Genomic DNA, 8,622 nt, shown 5'->3' with positions numbered 1-8,622 from the left:
TAATCTATGGTGTGTAGAAACTCTACCATTGAAAATACATAAGTGATGATGGTCCAGGCATGGCCGTGAGGCCAGCCTCCATTGTCTAAGGACTAAACGTTCCAAAGATGATCCGAAGATCTAAAATAATCCAAACATGTAAATACAATAGTCAAAAGTCCTATTTATACTAAACTAGTTACTAGGGTTTACAAAGATAAGTAAATGATGCAGAAATCCACTTCCGGGCCCACTTGGTGTGTGCTTGGGCTGAGCATTGAGCTTTCATGTGTAGAGACTCTTTTTGGTGTTAAACACCAGGTTGTAGCCTGTTTCTGGCATTTAACTATGATTTGCAACCTGTTTCTGGCGTTTAACTCTAGAATAGGGCAGAAAGTTGGCGTTTAAACGCTAGTTTGCGTCGTCAAAACTCGTGTAAAGTATGGACTATTATATATTTCTGGAAAGCCCTGGATGTCTACTTTCCAAAGCAATTGAGAGCGCGCCAATTGGGCTTATGTAGCTCCAGAAAATCCATTTCGAGTGCAGGGAGGTCAGAATCCATCAGCATCTGCAGTCCTTCTTCAGCCTCTGAATCAGATTTTTGCTCAAGTCCCTCAATTTCAGCCAGAAAATACCTGAAATCACAGAAAAATACACAAACTCATAGTAAAGTCCAGAAATGTGATTTTTATTTAAAAACTAATAAAAATATACTAAAAACTAACTAAATCATACTAAAAACTACTTAAAAACAATGCCAAAAAGCGTATAAATTACCCGCTCATCACTACCCTTACTGGCGTTTAAACGCCAGTAAGCTTCTCCTCCAGGGTGTGCTATTTTTTATACTATTTTTCATTCTATTTTTTCTTTTTCAGTTGTTTTTGTGGCTTCACATGATCATCAACGTACAGAAAACATAAAATAACAATGAAAAATAAATAGATATGATTAAATAAAATTGGGTTGCCTCCCAACAAGCGCTTCTTTAATGTCAATAGCTTGACAGTGGGCTCTCATGGAGCCTCACAGATACTCAGAGCATGATGATGGCCTTCCAACACCAAACTTAGAGTTTGAATGTGGGGGCTCTATTTGACTCTGCATTGAGAGAAGCTTTTCATGCTTCCTCTCTATGGTTACAGAGGGAGATCCTTGAGCCTTAAACACAAGGCAGGACTCATTCACTTGAATGACCAGCTCTCCTCTGTCAACATCAATCACAGCTTTTGCTGTGGCCAGGAAGGGTTTGCCAAGGATGAGGGTTTCATCCATACTCTTCCCATTGTCCAGGATTATGAAGTCAGCAGGGATGTAGTGGCCTTCAACCTTTGCCAGAACATCCTCTACAAGTCCATAAGCTTGTTTTCTCGAATTGTCTGACATCTCTAGTGAGATTCTGGCAGCTTGTACCTCAAGGATCCCTAGCTTCTCCATCACAGAGAGTGGCATGAGGTTTATACTTGACCCCAGGTCACACAGAGCCTTCTCAAAGGTCATGGTGCCCATGGTACAAGGTATTGAGAACTTTCCAGGATCCTGTCTCTTCTGAGGTAATCTCTGCCTAGTCAAGTCATCTAGTTCTTTGGTGAGCAAGGGGGGTTCATCCTCCCAAGTCTCATTAGCAAATAACTTGGAATTTAGCTTCATGATTGCTCCAAGGTACTTAACAACTTGCTCTTCAATAATATCTTCATCCTCTTCAGAGGAAGAATACTCGTCAGAGCTCATGAATGGCAGAAGTAAATTCAATGGAATCTCTATGGTCTCTTGGTGCACGAAATTGTGATCATCAACAATGGCGCCAAAGACTTGGAGCTCTCAAACGTGAATCACACTTTGTCACAATTCCGCACAACTAACCAGCAAGTGCACTGGGTAGTCCAAGTAATACCTTACGTGAGTAAGGGTCGATCCCACGGAGACTGTCGGCTTGAAGCAAGCTATGGTCATCTTGTAAATCTCAGTCAGGCGGAATCAAATGGTTATGGAGATGTGATAATTAAAAGATAAACATAAAATAAAGATAGAGATAGAGATAGAGATACTTATGTAATTCGTTGGTAGAAATTTCAGATAAGCGTATGAAGATGCTTTGTTCCTCTTGAACCTCTGCTTTCCTATTGTCTTCTTCCAATCATTCATACTCCCTTACATGGCAAGCTTTATGTTGGGCATCACCGTTGTCAATGGCTACTTTCCGTCCTCTCAGTGAAAATGTTCCAAATGCGCTGTCACCGCACGGCTAATCATTTGTCGGTTCTCGATCATGTTGGAATAGGATCCATTGATCCTTTTGCGTCTGTCACACGCCCAACACTCGCGAGTTTGAAGCTCGTCACAGTCATCCCTTCCCAGATCCAACTCGGAAAACCACAGGCAAGGTTTAGACTTTTCGGATCTCAGGAATGCTGCCAATAATTCTAGCTTATACCACAAAGACTCTGATCTTTCGGAATGGAGGCTAGGAGATAAATGCTCAATCCAAGGTAGAACGGAAGTGGTTGTCAGGCACGCGTTCATAGGTTGAGAATAGTGATGAGTATCACGAACCATCATATTCATCATGTTGAAGTGCAAGCGAATATCTTAGAATAGGAATAAGCTTGAATTGAATAATAAAAAAAATGGTACTTTGCATTAATTCATGAGGAACAGCAGAGCTCCACACCTTAATCTATGGTGTGTAGAAACTCTACCGTTGAAAATACATAAGTGATGATGGTCCAGGCATGGCCGTGAGGCCAGCCTCCATTGTCTAAGGAATAAACATTCCAAAGATGATCTGAAGATCTAAAATGATCCAAAGATGTAAATACAATAGTCAGCAGTCCTATTTATAATAAACTAGTTACTAGGGTTTATAGAGATAAGTAAATGATACAGAAATCCACTTCCGGGCCCACTTGGTGTGTGCTTGGGCTGAGCATTGAGCTTTCATGTGTAGAGACTCTTTTTGGAGTTAAACGCCAGGTTGTAGCCTATTTCTGGCATTTAACTCTGATTTGCAACCTGTTTCTGGCGTTTAACTCCAGAATAGGGCAGGAAGTTGGCGTTTGAACGCCAGTTTGCGTCGTCAAAACTCGTGCAAAGTATGGACTATTATATATTGCTGGAAAGCCCTAGATGTCTACGTTTCAACGCAATTGAGAGCGCGCCAATTGGGCTTCTGTAACTCCAGAAAATTCATTTCGAGTGCAGGGAGGTCAGAATCCAACAGCATCTGCAGTCCTTCTTCAGCCTCTGAATCAGATTTTTGCTCAAGTCCCTCAATTTCAGCCAGAAAATATCTGAAATCACAGAAAAACATACAAACTCATAGTAAAGTCCAGAAATGTGATTTTTATTTAAAAACTAATAAAAATATACTAAAAACTAACTAAATCATACTAAAAACTACTTAAAAACAATGCCAAAAAGCGTATAAATTATCCGCTCATCACAACACCAAACTTAAATTGTTACTTGTCCCCAAGCAACTAAAAATCAAATAGGATAAAATGAAGAAACTATAAATTCCAAAATATCAATGAGACTTAGTTCCAATTAGATGAGCGGGATTAGTAGCTTTTTGCCTCTGAACAGTTTTGGCATCTCACTTTATCCTTTGAAGTTCAGAATGATTGGCATCTATAGGAACTTAAAGTTTAGATAGTGTTATTGATTCTCCTAGTTCAGTATGTTGATTCTTGAACACAGCTACTTTATGAGTCTTGGCCGTGGCCCTAAGCACTCTGTTTTCCAGTATTACCTCCGGATACATACATGCCACAGACACATAACTGGGTGAACCTTTTCAGATTGTGACTCAGCTTTGCTAGAGTCCCCAATTAGAGGTGTCCAGGGTTCTTAAGCACACTCTTTTGCTTTGGATCTCGACTTTAACCGCTCAGTCTAAAGTTTTTCACTTGACACCTTCACGCCACAAGCACATGGTTAGGGACAACTTGGTTTAGCCGCTTATGCCAGGATTTTATTCCTTTAGGCCCTCCTATCCACTGATGCTCAAAGCCTTGGATTCTTTTTACCCTTGCCTTTTGGTTTAAAGGGTTACTAGCTTTTTTGCTCTTGCCTTTTGGTTTTAAGAGCTTTTGGCTTTTTCTGCTTGCTTTTTCTTTTTCTTTCTTTTTTTTTCTTTTATTTTCGCCATTTTTTTTCGCAAGCTTTGTTTTTCACTGCTTTTTCTTGCTTCAAGAATCAATTTTATGATTTTTCAGATTATCAATAACATTTCTCCTTTTTCCTTATTCTTTCAAGAGCCAACATATTTAACATTCATAAACAACAAATTCAGAAATATGCACTGTTCAAGCATTCATTCAGAAAACAAAAGTGTTGCCACCACATCAAAATAATTAAGCTAATTTTAAAGATGAATTTGAAATCCATGTACCTGTTGTTCTTTTTTTTAGAACATTTTTCATTTAAGAAAGGTGATGGATTCGTAGGACATTCATAGCTTTAAGGCATAGACACTAGACACTAATGATCATGTAATAAGACACAAACATAAACATAAAGCATAGAGAATGAAAATAGAAAAATAAATAGACAAGGAGATTAAGGAATGGGTCCACCTTAGTGGGGGTGGCGCCTTCTTCCTCATGAAGAACCAATGGTGTTCTTGAGCTCCTCTATGTCTCTTCCTTGCCTTTGTTGCTCCTCCCTCATAGCTCTTTGATCTTCTCTAATTTCATGGAGAATGATGGAGTGCTCTTGGTGCTCCATCCTTAGTTGTCCCATGTTGGAACTTATCTCCTAGGGAGTGTTAATTTGCTCCCAATAGTTTTGTGGAGGAAAGTGCATCCCTTGAGGCATCTCAGGGATTTCATGATGAGAAATTTCCTCATGCTCTTGTTGAGGTCCATGAGTGGGCTCTCTTATTTGCTCCATCCTTTTCTTAGTGATGGGCTTGTCCTCATCAATGAGGATGTCTCGGCCACAACTTCATAGAAGTGGTCTTGATGGACATTTGAGATGAATCTCTCCATCTCCCATGACTCAGAGGTGGAAGCAATTGCCTTCCCTTTCCTCTTTCTTGAGGTTTCTCTGGCCTTAGGTACCATTAATGGTTATGGAAAAATAAAAAGCAACACTTTTACCACACCAAACTTAAAAGGTTTGCTCGTCCTCGAGCAAAAGAAGAAAGAAAGGATGAGAAAAAGAAGAGATGATGGAGATTGAGGTGTGTGAATGGTTCGGCCATGGGGTTTTGGTGGTTATGATGTGTGAAAAGGAAAGAGTGATGGTTTGAATTTGAGTGGGTGGGTGGAGGTGGCTTGTATGATGGTTTTGGAGGAGTAATGGAGGTGATTGGTGGAGGTTATTTTGGGGAAGAGAGATAGAGGAGATTGGTGAAGGATATTTGGGGAGGAGTGAATGAAAAGGTATGAAGAGGAGAGAAGAAGAGGTGGGGTAGGTGGGGATCCTGTGGGGTCTACAGATCCTGAGGGGTCAAGGACTTAGCATCCCTGCTCCATTTAGGCGTGCAAAACACCCTTAGAATGCATGTCTGGCGTTAAACACCAGCTTGCTGCTTGTTTCTGGCGTTTAACGCCAGCTTTTCTACCATTCTTGGTGTTAAACGCCAATTCCAGGCTCTGTTCTGGCGTTAAACGCCAGTTTGATGCTTCTTACTGGCGTTTAAACGCCAGTAAGCTCTTCCTCCAGGGTGAGCTATTTTTAATGCTCTTTTTCATTCTTTTTTTATTTTTCAGTTGTTTTTGTTACTTCACATGATCATCAACCTAAAGAAAATATAAAATAGCAATGGAAAATAAATAGGTATAATTAAATAACATTGGGTTGCCTCCCAACAAGCGCTTCTTTGATGTCAATAGCTTGACAGTGAGCTCTCATGGAGCCTCACAGATAATCAGAGCAATGTTGGGGCCTCTCAACACCAAACTTAGAGTTTGGTTATGGCCTCTCAATACCAAACTTAGAGTTTGAATGTGGGGGTTTTGGTTGACTCTGTTCTGAGAGAAGCTTCTCATGCTTCCTCTCTTCGGTTACAGAAGGAGAACCTTGAGTCTTAAATACAAGGTAGTCTTCATTCAACTGAAGGACCAACTCTCCTCTGTCAACATCAATCACAGCCTTTGCTGTGGCTAGGAAGGGTCTTCCAAGGATGATGGATTCATCCTCATCCTTTCCAGTGTCTAGGATTGTGAAATCAGCAGGGATGTAAAGGCCTTTGCCCTTTACTAGCATGTCTTCTACCTGTCCATAAGCCTTTTTCATGGATTTATCTGCCATCTCTAATGAGATTCTTGCAGCTTGTACCTCAAAGATTCCTAGTTTTTCCATTACAAAGAGTGGCCTGAAGTTTATCCCTGACCCCAAGTCACACAGAGCCTTCTCAAAGATCATGGTGCCTATGGTACAAGGTATGAAGAATTTCCGGGATCCGGTTTCTTCTGAGGTAATGTCTGCCTCATTAATGCATTCAGTTCATTGGTGAGCAAGGGGGTTCATCCTCCCAAGTCTCATTACCAAATAACTTGGCATTCATCTTCATGATTGCTCCTACATATTTAGCAACTTGCTCTTCAGTGATGTCTTCATCCTCTTCAGAAGAAGAATATTCATCAGAGCTCATGAATGGCAGAAGAAAGTTCAATGGAATCTCTATGGTCTCTGTATGAGCCTTAGATTCCTTTGGTTCCTCAAAGGGAAAGTCCTTTTTGTCTAGAAGACGTCCCATGAGGCTTTTCTCACTGGGACTCATGTCCTCCTCACTCTCTCCAAGTTCGGCCATGTGGTCATGGTTATGACCTTACACTCTCTCTTGGGATTCTCTTCTGTATTGCTTGGGAGAGTACTGGGAGGAGTTTCAGTAATCTTCTTACTCAGCTGACCCACCTGTGCCTCCAAATTTCTAATGGAGGACCTTGTTTTATTCATGAAACTTAGTGTGGTCTTGGATAGATCAGAGACTATGGTTGCCAGGCCAGAATGGCTCTGTTCAGAATTCTCTTTCTGTTGCTGAGAAGATGATGGAAAAGGCTTGCTATTGCTAAATCTATTTCTTCCACCATTATTATTGAAGCCTTGTTGAGGCTTCTGTTGGTCCTTCCATGAGAAATTTGGATTATTTCTCTATGAAGGATTATAGGTGTTTCCATAGGGTTCTCCCATGTAATTCACCTCTGCCATTGCAGAATTCTCAGGATCATAAGCTTCTTCTTCAGAAGATGCTTCTTTAGTACTGTTGGATGCAGCTTGCAATCCATTCAGACTCTGAGAAATCATATTGACTTACTGAGTCAATATTTTGTTCTGAGCCAATATGGCATTCAGAGTATCAATTTCAAGAACTCCCTTCTTCTGAGGCGTCCCATTGTTCACAGAATTCCTCTCAGAGGTGTTCATGAACTGGTTATTTGCAACCATTTCAATGAGTTCCTGAGCTTCTGCAGGGGTTTTCAGATGAAGAGATCCTCCTGCAGAATGGTCCAATGACATTTTTGACAACTCAGATAGACCATCATAGAATATACATATGATGCTCCATTCTGGAAGCATGTCAGTAGGACACCTTTTGATCAATTGCTTATATCTTTCCCAAGCTTCATAGATGGACTCAACTTCCTTCTGTCTGAAGGTTTGGATTTCCACTCTAAGCTTGCTCATCTTTTAAGGTGGATAGAATTTGGCCAGGAAAGCACTGACCAGCTTTTCCCAAGAGTTCAGGCTTTCCTTAGGTTGTGAATCCAACCATGTTCTAGCTCTGTCTCTTACAGCAAAAGGGAGAAGAATAAGCCTGTAGACCTCTGGATCAACTCCATTGGTCTTGACAGTGTCACAGATTTGCAAGAATTCAGCTAAAAACTGATGAGGATCTTCCATTGGAAGTCTATGAAACTTACAATTCTGCTGCATTAGAGAAACCAATTGAGACTTAAGCTCAAATTTGTTTGCTCCAATGGCAGGAATTGAGATGCTTCTTCCATAGAAGTCAGAAGAGGGTGCAATAAAGTTACCAAGCAACTTCCTTGCATCTCCACCATTGTTATTGGGTTCGGCCATGTCTCCCTCTTTTTCAAAAATTTCTGTTAGGTCCTCTCCAGAGGGTTGTGCTTTAGCTTCTCTTAGCTTCCTCTTAAGAGTCCTTTCCGGTTCAGGATCAGCTTCAATAAGAATGTCTTTATCCCTGTTCCTGCTCATATGAAAAAGAAGAGAATATAAAAGAAGAAGAATCCTCTATGTCACAGTATAGAGATTCCTTTATGTGAGTAGAAGAAGAGAAGAATAGAAGAAGGAAAGAGAAGATGAAGAATTCGAACATAATTAAGAAGAAAATAAAAATATTTTTGTTTTTATTTTAAATATTAGTTAGTATTCGAAAATTAAAAAGAGAAATAAAATTAAAATTAAAATTTAAAACAATTGGTTAATTAAAAAGAATTTTGAAAAAAAAAGTGAGGAGTTTTCGAAAATTAGAGAGAGAAAATTAGTTAGGTAGTTTTGAAAAAGATAAGAAATAGCAAAACAAACAAAAAGTTAAGTGGTTAATTGAAAAAGATTTGAAAATCAATTTTGAAGAGATAAGAAGTTAGAAAAGATTTTGAAATTGATTTTGAAAAAGATGTGATTGAAAATTATTTTGAAAAATATTTGAAAAGGAAATTAAAAAGA

At 39.7% G+C, this 8,622-nt stretch overlaps 1 non-coding gene across 1 annotated transcript; it reads left to right on the top strand.

Moving 5' to 3' along the window:
* Positions 1–7,503: 7,503 nt before the first annotated feature.
* On the top strand, positions 7,504–7,611 carry LOC148546440 (small nucleolar RNA R71). The gene has a single exon (XR_015901088.1). It is a non-coding gene; the product is annotated as a small nucleolar RNA R71 (small nucleolar RNA).
* Positions 7,612–8,622: the final 1,011 nt, after the last annotated feature.

The sequence above is a fragment of the Arachis ipaensis genome, chromosome B9 (genome assembly GCF_059453495.1).
Source record: "Arachis ipaensis isolate K30076 ecotype BB chromosome B9, ASM5945349v1, whole genome shotgun sequence".
Classification (NCBI taxonomy): domain Eukaryota; kingdom Viridiplantae; phylum Streptophyta; class Magnoliopsida; order Fabales; family Fabaceae; genus Arachis; species Arachis ipaensis.
This window is presented reverse-complemented; position numbering and strand designations above follow the sequence as displayed.